The 13718-nt window shown below is 37.9% G+C and overlaps 1 long non-coding RNA gene across 1 annotated transcript; it reads right to left on the bottom strand.

The window, feature by feature from the left end:
* Positions 1–147: 147 nt before the first annotated feature.
* LOC124274752 lies at positions 148–12874 on the bottom strand. The gene is made up of 2 exons (XR_006898013.1): positions 12785–12874; positions 148–250 (listed from the first exon to the last, which is right to left on the bottom strand). It is a non-coding gene; the product is annotated as an uncharacterized LOC124274752 (long non-coding RNA).
* Between the last annotated feature and the right edge of the window lie 844 nt (positions 12875–13718).

The raw sequence follows: 13718 nt of genomic DNA, 5'->3' as shown, positions 1-13718 counted from the left end.
CAGTTTTGGCAACAATGATTAGAAATAATAATAAAATAAAAGGAATACAAATTGGAGATACAGAATACCTAATTTCCCAATACGCTGATGATACTTCATTGATACTAGATGGCACTGAAGAATGTTTACAGGTGACATAAGAAATTCTTAGTAAATATGCCTCATTTTCAGGCTTAAAAATAAATGTAAACAAAACACAGGTATTATGGATAGGCTCAGAAAAAAACTCTAAAAGAAAATTATGCAGAAACTGGAATTTAGACGTGGAGATTGACTTGTTTACACTATTAGGAATTGTATTTACTCACAACATCGCAGAAATGGTTGAACGCAACTATACTAGCCACATAAAGAAACTGTGCAGTGTCAAAATATTATCCCAATTGATAAGTACGATAACAATGTCAAAGGTACGTATAAACTTTAATGGAGGGATCATGAGACCATAACAAGTCGGGAGAATTTCAATTGAAAGTCAATCACAATGACGTCACGAGTCCACAAGCGGGACAGGGGTCAAACGACCATGTCACAAGCTCAATAACGTGTATGTCCACCATCAGCATTGAAAAAAAAGTGCATCGACGACGCATAGAGCCTATCAAACGTGCAAGGAAGGCTTGTGGGATGTCACGCCAGATTCTCTCAAGTTCTGTTCCAAGGTCAAGGACGTTATCTGGCGGATGAAGAAGACGGCGTAGACGTCGATCCATCTCGTCCCAAACATGCTCTATCGGGGAGAGATCCGGTGAATTTGCAGGCCAAGGCAGTAAGTCAACGTTGTGGTGTTGCAAAAATCCATAGCAACCCTTGCCGTATGAGGGCGGGCATTGTCCTGTTGGAATGTTAACCCAGGGCCATGACGTTGCAGAAAAGAAATTGCCACAGGTCGAAGAATCTGATCCCTGTAGCCCACACCAGTTTTGTTGCCCTGAACAATCACCAAAGGAGTTCTTTGGCGTGCTGTTATTCCACCCCAAAGCATCACGGAACCACCACCAAAGCGATTCCTCTCCACGACACAGGCCTGTGCATAACGTTCTCCCACGCGTCTATAGGCACGTTGACGTCCATCAATATGGGAAATGTTAAACCTGGACTCATCTGTAAAAACAACATTTCTCCACCAAAACAAGGGTCTGCGGACATGATTTCGGCACCACATTCGGCGAGCTTGTCGATGACGTTGTGTCAGGATAGGCCGTATGGCGGGACGTCGTGGTCTGATCCCGTGATGACTTAAACGTTGTCGAACTGTGTTGGGGTGGATACGGCGAGGTCCTGGGATGGTTCGGGTAGTCACCACTGCAGTCTGAAACCTGTGGCGAAGATGGGTCACCCTATCCATCTGTCCTGTCTTGGCGTTGTTACACGTGGACGTCCAGAACGTGGCCGATCGATGACGTCAGTTGTGTTCTGGTAGCGTCTCACCAGTGCAGAAATGGTGTTCCGGTGGCAGTGGAAATGTGCAGCCACTTGTCATTGAGACATTCCCCCTCGGACCACCCCAATGGCCTCATGACGTTGTGCAGACGTGAGCCTTGGCATGCTATGCGTCTCAATAGTCGTTTCATTTTTTTAACGATCGCAAGGGCAGGGGTTGAGCTTTGCAAAGTGACAGTATTGTGTGGCATTCATTTGTTCGGTTTCTCTTTCCCGGAATGCACGTACAACAATGTATTGCACGTCTCAAGGACGAACCCACTGACATCACGGAACGTGGCACGTGCATGCATGTTGGATACATGTCACTAATCTCTGAGTTTAAATCCTTATGTGTCTACACAGGTTTGAAAAATTTAGATTTTAAATTTTTGTATGCACAGTTTCTTTATGTGCCTAGTATATAAAGATAGACTCTCAAAATATCAATGAATCAATGGCTAGCAAGAGATCTAACTCCCTTAGGTAGAAATACCATATTGAAACGTTTACTTTACCGCAACTTAATCATTTATTTGTAACTCTACTCAACCCAAATGATCAAATGATTAATGGGTACAATGAGTGAAGCCCATTTCTGGTGTCCCCCGCCGTGATATTGCTGGAATATTGCTAAAAGCGGCGTAAAACCAAACTCAGTCAGTCAGTCAGTCAAATGATTAAGGAAATTGAGCAGCTCTGCTATAAATTTATATGGAAAAACAAACCCGACAAAGTCAATCGAGAAACTATCACAAAGAGTTATGAATACGGGGGAATACGAGCCCAAGAGATATAAAATCTTATTCAATCACAAAAAATATCATGGATTAAAAGACTCACCAACTCAGATTCAAAAGTAAGGAAATTGCAAACGAAGACACATTGGGACATCGACAGCTTTATACAAACATGCGAAACACACATACTTGAATAAGTAATATAAGTAATAACACAAGAAACAAATCACTTTTGGAAAGACACTTTGAAATCATGGGGTAAATTCGTAACCAGAAAAGCAGAAAAAGCAAAAAATGCATGTGATCATTTATCCCAACCCTTATGGTTAAATGACAATATTAAAATAAATGGAAAACCAATCAATTATAAACATTATTCAAGCAAAGGGATTACTTATATAAACGACATGTTTGACGCCCAAGGTAACTTTTTAACGGTGGAACAATTAAAAAACCGTTTGGGTGCAAAACTAACTTCCTAGAGCGTCAAGGAATAGTGGAATCAATTAAATACTACTGCAAATCCATAAACATCCATATTGAAGAGAAAATCCAAGCTCCGATCTTGCCCTATCTTTTACGAAATATAGTAGGAAACCCAAAAGGATGTAGAGATATCTATGACATACTCATATATGGTAAATCTAGAAAACCTTTAATATATAGAAACAAGTGGCAAAAGAACTTAATGAGTCTATTGACGATAACATATGGGAAGCGATAGAAAAACAACCTGTAAATCGTATAATAGTGTAAAACACTCTTCGTTTCAATACAGCATACTGCATAGGTTTCTGCCAACAAATGATTTGCTAACAAAAATGAAATATTGCAAATCCGAGAAAGAATCAATTCTACATCTATTTTGTGACTGTAAAGTCATAAAAACTATTTGGAAGAAAATAGAAGAATGGATATTCGAAAACACAGGGTCAAATATTATCTTTTCAAAGAAAAATATTATTCTAGGATATTGTGAAAAGAGAAACCATGTTCTGAATTTGATAATAACAGTAGTAAAATATAATATATACAAAATGAAACAAAGAGATAAAACACCAAATTTGAACTACATTATAGAAGACGTAAAGACAACATATTATGCTGAACGTTTTAATGCCTATTCAAATTGCAAATATGACAGCTTCACAAAAGTTTAGTCACTATGTCACAATCTGTTCTGTTAACCTAGCGCTATATATAATGTACTGCTATTATATTTCCAAGTACCTATTCATTTCCACCTGAATGCACACTTGCCTGTTAATCGACTTTGTATATATTTGCGAATCGTGTTTATACCAACCCGTTATGTAATGAACTGTATGACCTGGATGTATGGAGAATCAAAACAAAAAAAAAGAAGATATTTCATCCTCATAAGGTACGAGTTTGAGGCTATATCACAGAGCACAGAACACAGAGCATGGCGACTTAATAGTTTGGGTGTTCTGAATCAGCGATATCACAGAGCACAGAACACGGAGCACGGCGATTAAGTCACCACACCTAGTAAAGGGGTGGACAAAACGCCAATGGTCAGGCCGCCATCAAAACAAAGTGAAGAAGCTGAAGCCTCTGACGAACCTCTTAACACCCTCATTTCAAATATACACATATTGACTGAATAAACACTCATTCAAAATAGAAATCAATGGTCAGACTGTATTGAAATTAAGTATTCAGAGACATTAAGTTTTATCAAGTAGACTGCAACTCGCTGCTTACGCTAATTTTGGTATCAAGGGGAATAACTCTTATTGGGGACGTTATGAGCGGAAGTCGACGGTTAAAAGGAAGCCACGCAGTCTGCGTCATGAAGTGATAATTTTGAAGGTTTGTTTTGCAGAAATAGGCATGTTAAAGTCTGTATTCGCCAGGCAAGTTTCACCTAACGTTTCAAATCACTTTATTCTAGGACTCGCAAATGCTATGCTTTAGTTTCAACGCAAGTACATCTATTTCTCATGAATGTTTCATCAAGTCGCAACTGACTTTCATCTATGTGTTGGAACCGTGTTGTAACAGTGGAGTTCTGGATTAAACAATTGAGACTTCGAGTTGATATTCCATGAATACGAAGAGGCTTAGCCATACACCCACATCGTAAAACAATACACAGACAGAAAATGAACGAACAACGAGCACTTATTGCAAATACTGGCGCAACCTGCAACGATTCAATTCTGGCACAAGGCTGGAGGCCTGCCATTTGACTTCCTTGTCACTCTGAGCCCTCGTTCAAAATATCCTGCAGCTTACTATGGAAAATAAATCGACACATATACTGACTGCGAGCTGTAATAACATATACAAATTTAAACATCTGTGCGAAATGTTCCCTCCACAAGTGCTTATATTGAACGCTGGTGCCACATGCAAGTGATTCCATTCTGGCACAAACCTGGAGGCCTGCCTTTCGACTTTCTTGTCACTTTGAGTGCTACTGGGGCACACCGGAGATCCCATCCGATTGCATGAGAACAGTGGGACGCCCTCAACTGGCTACATGCAATCTGTGTCTTGCTGGAGGCTGATTGTCCTCGGCCATGAATCTCATTACAAACACTAAGAAAACCCAACATCAGCATCATCAGAGCAAGTGTCATCCTGCAACTTTCGTAGTGGGCTTCTGTCTGGATGTATGTGTGTATTATACAGTAACAGACCTCAGTGCCTGAAATATCAGCTATAGGCCAACAGACACCTGATATATCCAGCATGAATTACACAACAAGTGTGGGTAATCCATTGATTGGAAGCGTATAATTGTCGTCGCTTAATGTCAGACGAGATCAGCAAGCATTGAAATTTCATGATAACTACAGTTGACATTCTCAAATATCTGAATTCCAGATAGCTGCATACGTCTTAAAGATCACATATACTCTAGGGGGGTACAAATACATAAATCACTAACTGGCATCGCTATAAATGAAACCCCGTCATTAAAACTACCCACTTCGGTCTTTAATTAACTTAAATCGACCTTTTTGACAACAGTGCACAATTCTCACCCGCGAACGAAATTTCAACCAATCAGAGCGGGGCGTCTCTGTGACGTCATATGAGGAATAGATGTGAGAATTCATCTACATTTCAGGGGGTAAATTATCTTGTTTACAGGTTTGTATAAACCTGAAATCGTGACAACTGTTGTGGAAGATGAAAGTTATTTGTTCTCACAATCTACTGTCAATTAATTTTGTCTCCTGCTTTGCCTAGTTTCCGAGTTACAACTTGTTTTCATAGACGATTCTGTCAAAATCGCTTGGTGTCGTTAGGCCTTATTTGTTTAATGACTGATCCAAATTGATCCCATTTCTGTTGGTTTTTTACCTCGATATTTAATCATGTCATGTAAAAATCTGTTTGTTTTCTCAAAACAGTGTCGGCCCATAAGTTTTCACATGCAATACAGCAATTAATACTCCCTTGTTGTAACCCGTGTTAGGTGGTATGAACCTACACATGTTATTTGTCATCATTCACTTGATGGTCAGTTAATGACTGACTGACTGAGTTTGGTTTTACGCCGCTTTTAGCAATATTCCAGCAACATCACGGTCGGGGACACCAGAAATGGGCTTCACACATTGTGCCCATGTGGGGATTCGAACCCGGGTCTTCGGCGTGACGAGCCAACGCTTTAACCATTAGGCTACCCCACCGCCCCGGTCAGTTAATGAATTTATAACAGGTATAATTAGTGGTAACACACTTAGATAACCCGACAAAGGTTCCCATTTGGCATTTCTTGTGTCTGGAGTAAATATTCAACATTATAAACATCGATCAAAGGATTAACCAATAACACGCTGATTGATTAATTACTTTATCTTACACAGCGGATTTGTCAAAAGGTAGTGTTTATGTATGTAGATTTACTAATCTATACTGAATACACTCTGTCGTGTCGGTGTCTGCGTAAAAACAACGTTACGTCCTTCTTTCAAAGGATTAACCGCCAATACATTGATTGATTACCCATTCTTGGCTAACTAAATTACTGTTTTTAAAGAAAGGCGGACATTATGCAATTAGTTGCCAGGTGTGCTATCTTGGGTGACCAATGAGACTATACACCAATGTGAAATACCTGAAAAGATTTATCACTTTTTCGTATATTAAACTGTTAAAAGACACATCACTTGGAACAGCTGCCGATGAATGGCATATCACTCGTTTTTGTGGATATTGATGGATACATTCCTCGAACAAGGTAATAGCCTGACATTGTTCCTATAACTTTAATACTGGTGAGTGGACTTTAACCATGTAAATGTAGCAAGAAATTTGTCGCGCAGTATTGTGACTTCGACCCCCACCTCACTTCCGTGGAAGAAATCGTTATGTTATAAGTTGTGTCATGTAAAATCCTTTTGGTTATGATTCCAATACATATTGAACTACGAGTAGAAAGTAGTTTTGATTTTCTAACTTGATGAAAACAAACCATAATCTCATTAATTCTAACAGACTTTAGCCCGTCACTTTACGATTTTCAAAAATGGCGGCGCCCTGTCGCGAACATCCGCCAGTCTGAGGATAAATGCTATTTAGGTTTGTTTTCACCGAGTTACAAAATCAAAACTACTTTCTACTGGTAGTAAAATATGTATTTGATTGATGGCCAATAGGATTTTGCATGACATAGCTTATAACATAACAATTTCTCTCGTGGCAGCGAGGTGGGTGTCAATATAATACTACTTACAATATTATTGTTACTTCGACCACAACCTCGCTTCCGAGGAAGAAATCGTTATGTTACAAATTGTGTCATGGAAAATCTTTATGGTCATCAATCATATACATATTTTACTACGACTAGTAAGTAGTTTTGATTCTTTAACTTCCGTGAAGCGATCTGAACATAAGTAAGATATCGTTTCAGGCTTCCACAACGCTCGCTTCGCACTAACAAACATAACCCATTTAGCACGAACTTCGGGGTCTTGTGGAAATCTGTGCATGGTGACACCATCGCCCGACCCCTAGGAGCAATTGACGACAAAGCAACGATTCGGCATGTCGTCGTTGATGTCGAGAAATCATCAAAATGATGAGCGTGCTACACACTTTCTATACAACTAACTGAAAATCGTTCCTCATATGACGTCACTGCAGTGCTCTGGCGACAGAGTTACGTAACCTGTCTGTGGTTTCGTTGGCGGGCGAGAGTGAAGCAGGCAACTTTTAATCGCTCGGTATTAATTAACCACAAGTTTTTTAAGAATGAATTTGGTGTTCCGCATAAGTCTAACCACAAATCTTTCATATGTAATAGTTAAAAGAGTACAAAAAAACAAAGTTTATTTGTTCTTTAATAATGAGACATATGTTATCAATTTATCATAAAGGCACAAGTCTTAAATATTGTAGGACTGAAAAATGCCATTATTGTCATGGATCTACGTTATTGGAGGTCACATGAGATTTTAAGCTCAAGTAGTTCACTCATGTATTTGTTTCATTTTGCAATAGTTCATGTTAACACATGGTTATATCGGAGTTGAATCTGAATGAATCACTGACATACAGTGACACTAATTATCCCCCGCAACGCGTTTTGCGTGGGTATTCAATATTTCTTCACCAAACATGGCACTTGGATAGATCTGGTGGTGTACTGGTGCCTTTTGGTAGTTTTTTAATTCTGAATAAAATATTTTTGGCGTTTCCGTGGCAACAATTTTGGCTTAGACTGAAATTGATGGTAGTGCTCCTTTCTTGAGGAGAACTTTAAAAACCTTTCAATACTCTCCTTCAACTTTTCTATATACACACCAAAACATTTGACATAATCATAACTCGTAGACATATTCATAAAGAGTATTTTGCCATTAAGGGGGATATTGATGACTTAATCTTCTTGTTACATACTGAACTGAAGTGCATTCTGTTGAAGCAAACAACACTGACCATGAAAATCATGTTATACTCTTACCTTTATCATTATGTTCGCAAAACGTTGTTGCAATACTTCAATTAAACATTTGACATTAAGGCACTATATCATTTCATTTTTCTGTAAACCATTGCCATACAGCCATACATAATGAGGACGGGGAGTTTGAAAGTATGGTGTAACAGCAACTAAGAAGATGATGTCGCACACAGAGAACTATTGCGAATTTATTATGTACTCATCAACATGTTTCACCAAAATTGGACGTTTACTCTTGAAAACAGTTCACGTTAGAAGTTATATACAGAATATAAGAGTCTTCTTGAGCCAGAGGGGTATCTGTCTTCAGACTTGGAACATATATTCCGTAAAGTATTGGTCAAATTCAGAGCTGGTGTCTTACGTTTAAAGAATAACGTGGTAAGGTGGCATAATATTGATGTATCTCAAAGAAATTGTCCTGTATGTAAAGTAGATTTAGAAGATGAATACCACTTTTTGCTGAAATATCCAGCTTATAAAGAACTTTGGGGTAGATTTTTGCCTTAGAATTTGCAAGTTAATATGATATTGTTTTAAAATTAGCAATATCCTTAAACAAAACAAATCTGAAGACATAAATAATCTAGCTCGTTTTATCTATTATGCATACAAAATGAGAGAGAAGTTAGAAAAAATAGAAATAGGTATTAAAATTCTAAAACAATTCCAGTACAGCTACACATATATATGCGACTGTGATAATATGTGATAATTGATGACCCTATGGTATCTTCAAATATGTTAAACGATGATTTAGAAATAATAGCTAAATGGGCCCAGATATGGAAAGTAAACTTTAATCCCAATAAAACTGAATCTATCATTTTTTCTAGAAAGAAAACAGTAACATCAATGCCAGATCTTATAATGAATGATATACCGATAAAGTCTGTTGACACTCATAAACATCTGGGGCTGACTTTACAAAGTGATGGCCACTGGAATATACATATAGATGATATTATTTCTAAAGTCAGTCCTATGATCAATTGTTTAAGAAGTCTGAAATACCGCCTTCAGAGGAAAACCCTCCAAACCCTGTATAGTTCATTTGTTTTACCACTTTTTGACAATTGTGATTATATTTGGAACAACTGTACACAAACTCAAGAGTTATTGTTAGAAAAACTTCACTTAGATGCTTTAAGAACCATATGTGGATCAGTTAGAGGAGTTTGTCATTCCAAAATCTACCATGAAACTGGTTTTTCATCATTAAGGGAACGTCGTAAAAATCACCAAATGTATGTATTTTCATAAAATGTTCGATAATAAAACTCCAAAGTATTTATCAGATCTAATTCCAATAAACATATCCTCTGTATCCACATATGGATCTAGATCTAGTAATATGCTTCAAGTACCATTATGTCGTACGGAAACATATAAAATCTTTTTTACCATCCTCTGTGATGGAGTGGAACAAGTTAGATAATGATATAAGAAACATAGATTCCGTTGCCATGTTCAAGAAACACTTTGATCGAACTGTCTCATCCAACGTACATCATGTCTTCAGAAACACTGGTAATAAATTTAATCAAATAATTCATTGTAAGTTAAGACTTGGCTGTAGTGACTTAAACGCACATAAATGTGATTGTTTTCTTCAAAATACGTCTACTTGCACTTGTGGCCATCATTATGAAGATGCCATTCATTTTCTATTTATCTGTCCAAATTTTAATACAATTCGATCGAAGTGTTTCTATTACATAAATGGTTTTAATATTCAATCTGTACTATGTGGAAGTTACTCATATTCTGACGAAATCAATGAAAATATTGTAAAATCTGTACATGACTATTTTACCTTAACAAAACGATTTTTTACCTAATTGATTAATTATACTACTGTCTTTTTCATTAAGTCTTTTACTCCTCAAATGGTGTGTTCTCTTGTCTGTAATGATGAATGTATATAAAATGTTTCCCATCGCATTGTATTCGGAGAGGTATTTTTATAGGCTTATAGCCTGTTTACCAATCCGTTCATTTAATAATGAATAAATATTGTTTAAATCATATATGCGACTGATATTTTTCACTGGAGGTGTAAGATAATCTATGCATACACACAAAAACAATTATACAAACAAACATAAATGTATACATACACTTTGATATGCTCATACATGCAGTATTAACTGAACCATGATTGATAAATATATATTTATTAGTAGATCGATGCTCATGCTGTTGATCACTGGATTGTCTGATTGCGGCGTTAAACAACATACAAAACTACAAAAGAACTTGCCCAAGAGCTCATTGCGAGTGCGTCCCATTTTTTATCCGATTTTATTTTGTGGAAGCGGCTTAGACGGCTGACTTTGTGTGCTGGCGAATAGGTGCCTGACTCCGTGAGTGTGAGTTCGAATCCCGGTTGGGACTCAACCCAACAAAAGTACTAGAAACTGTACTTTACTGAGAAAGCGTACTCCCAAATATAAAGTGTGCTGCGTTTGACCACTTTCCGGGTGGCATTGTGTATTCAAGTCCATACGTACTTGTATAGGAGAGTAATTGTCTCTCGAGATTTTGCAGGACAAATATAATTACACACAACTATTGATAATCAATGATTAGTACGCTGATGAGGCAATAATCCTTAAAATCAAGCATCCAGTTCTGTCAAGCCAAAGTCACCATTTACAGGTACCAGAAAAAGTTGAACTAGATCAACGGGCAAACATATTCCTCACTAAAATCAAAAGTGTATCAGATGGGAACCTACTTTTTTCTGCAGGTGTTTATTGACATAGGACATGTATGGTTTGAAGCCCAGGGCCATCATGATAGTGGTCCTGCACCTCCGATTTGATAAATCCGTCACAATTGAAATACCTTTCGAAGCAGAATGCACACAGCTCACAGAACTGCCTACAATGAATCTCTGTCTCCCAACTATTGATCCACTGTTGGACTGTTTCTGTTCTGTCACGATCAGGAAGTGTTACAGAAGAGCTGCCTCGCTATATGGCTGAAATAATGCCAATGCAACGTAAAACTTTAACTCAATTCACTCAAGGCATTTGCAGATACGATATGCTAGTCAGTCGAGTACATTTGACACACGAAAGCATATTTTCGAACACTTTAATCCATTTTTGAACCGTGTATTGCAACAATGTTCACTGGCACAACAACTACAATGTATCCAGCAATCACCCATTGTGTGTATTGCAACAATGTTCACTGGCACAACAACTACAATGTATCCGGCAATCACCCCTTGTGTGTATTGCAACAATGTTCACTGGCACAACAACTACAATGTATCCGGCAATCACCCCTTGTGTGTATTGCAACAATGTTCACTGGCACAATAACTACAATGTATCCGGCAATCACCCATTGTGTGTATTGCAACAATGTTCACTGGCACAACAACTACAATGTATCCGGCAATCACCCCTTGTGTGTATTGCAACAATGTTCACTGGCACAACAACTACAATATATCCGGCAATCACCCCTTGTGTGTATTGCAACAATGTTTACTGGCACAACAACTACAATGTATCCGGCAATCACCCACTGTGTGTATTGCAACAATGTTCACTGGCACAACAACTACAATGTATCCGGCAATCACCCATTGTGTGTATTGCAACAATGTTCACTGGCACAACAACTACAATGTATCCGGCAATCACCCATTGTGTGTATTGCAACAATGTTCACTGGCACAACAATTACAATGTATCCAGCAATCACCCATTGTGTGTATTGCAACAATGTTCACTGGCACAACAACTACAATATATCTGGCAATCACCCATTGTGTGTATTGCAACAATGTTCACTGGCTCAAACACTGCAATGTATCCGGCAATCACCCATTGTGTGTATTGCAACAATGTTCACTGGCTCAACAACTGCAATGTATCCGGCAATCACCCATTGTTTGTATTGCGTGATACGACCAAACAGTACCTCGTCATTTCTCTTGTATATACACATTATATAGAGTGAGTTAGTTAAGATTTAAAGTCACATCGGCAATATGTTCAGTCATATCGTGACTTGTTCGAAATTCATAATACATACATATAATATATAAAACCCTGTCAACGAATGAGAGAAAAATTACTAGGTTATCACAAATGAGGTAACACTAGCTAGCATATATATTCAAAAGTAGAAAATTATATTTGGACAATACAATGTAGAAATGGGCTATTGATCCCCAACAACTGAAGGTAGATCACCATACTAGGGCCCATGGGGACTTACATTACTTTTGCTACCTGCATGGACCCTAGCTGGATTTACACCATCCCTTCAGCCATTGGCGTTTATGCTAAGATTTCGCCATACATTAAAAAGACAAAAATACTACGATTAAAAACCTGGTAGACTTAAATTTACTTGAAATGTTTTGGGACTACACACGTTATATAGAGATTATTACACGAGCAATGGGTCATACGACTTATACGAAACCTGTGTGAAATTTTGTAAAGCCAGAGTGAGATCGAGAGCAATACATAATTTACACGAGTCTCATATGAGTCATATGACACACTTGCTCGACTGTAATAAGTTCTTTATTATCCATTTTATTCATGTACATTTGTGCTGTAAAACAAATATGACGATCATGGTTTATTGTTTAAATGTTTAATACAGATGGTTGCTAGGCTACAGATGGTTGCTAGGCTACAGATGGTTGCTAGGCAGAAGTGATATGTGCACAGTTGCACATATGATATATGTGACACTGGTTATGTTTCACCATATGGGTAATACATTATGGTATAAAGACGCATCGATAGCGATATAACAAAGGTTTAAAACTGTGGTAAATCTGTTCAATAACGAAGACCAAAAAGGATTTATGGCTGGAAGATACATGTGAAATCCCAAGACAAATTTAGGACCTAGACAACAAAAGAAATGGAAAATGTCATACACTGGTGTCCATTATTCTTCTTAAATATTCCTCGTTCTGGACCCATAATACTTTTGAAATTACCTGTTAGAGTAGAATAGGTCTTCAGCAACCCATGCTTGCCACAAAATGCGACTATGCTTGTCGTAAGAGGCGACTAACGGGATCGGGTGGTCAAGCTCGCTGACTTGGTTGACACATGTCATCGGTTCCCAATTGCGCAGATCGATGCTCATGCTGTTGATCACTGGATTGTCTGGATTATTTACAGACCGCCGCCATATAGCTGGAATATTGCTGAGTGCGGCGTCAAACTAAACTCACTCACCTGTTAGACACACAAATGATTACCAGGATATGTAATGCATACTACAAAGACCTAATGAAGACCTGGTTGAAATTAACAAAAAGTATGATGGGGCGGCATCCACGTGCCGAGTATAAATGACAAGGGCATGCTAGCACAATACATGTGGTATAACGAGAACATAAAACTAGTAAATACCAGCATATTTTATAACGAATGGTTTTTTAAATAGGATACGTTTCATAATTGAAATGATCTTGTAGATAATAATTAAACACTTTCCTAGAATCTCCCATTTTGCAAGTTTATATATACCTTCTGAGCAAACAAAATCAAGGTTCACAGTATTTCTATCAAATACTTATTAAAAACTTTGGTGAGAAAATAACCACTTCGCCA

This window comes from Haliotis rubra, unplaced genomic scaffold (assembly GCF_003918875.1).
Source record: "Haliotis rubra isolate DU_JTF1 unplaced genomic scaffold, ASM391887v1 Scf194, whole genome shotgun sequence".
NCBI classification, from domain to species: Eukaryota; Metazoa; Mollusca; class Gastropoda; order Lepetellida; family Haliotidae; genus Haliotis; species Haliotis rubra.
This window is presented reverse-complemented; position numbering and strand designations above follow the sequence as displayed.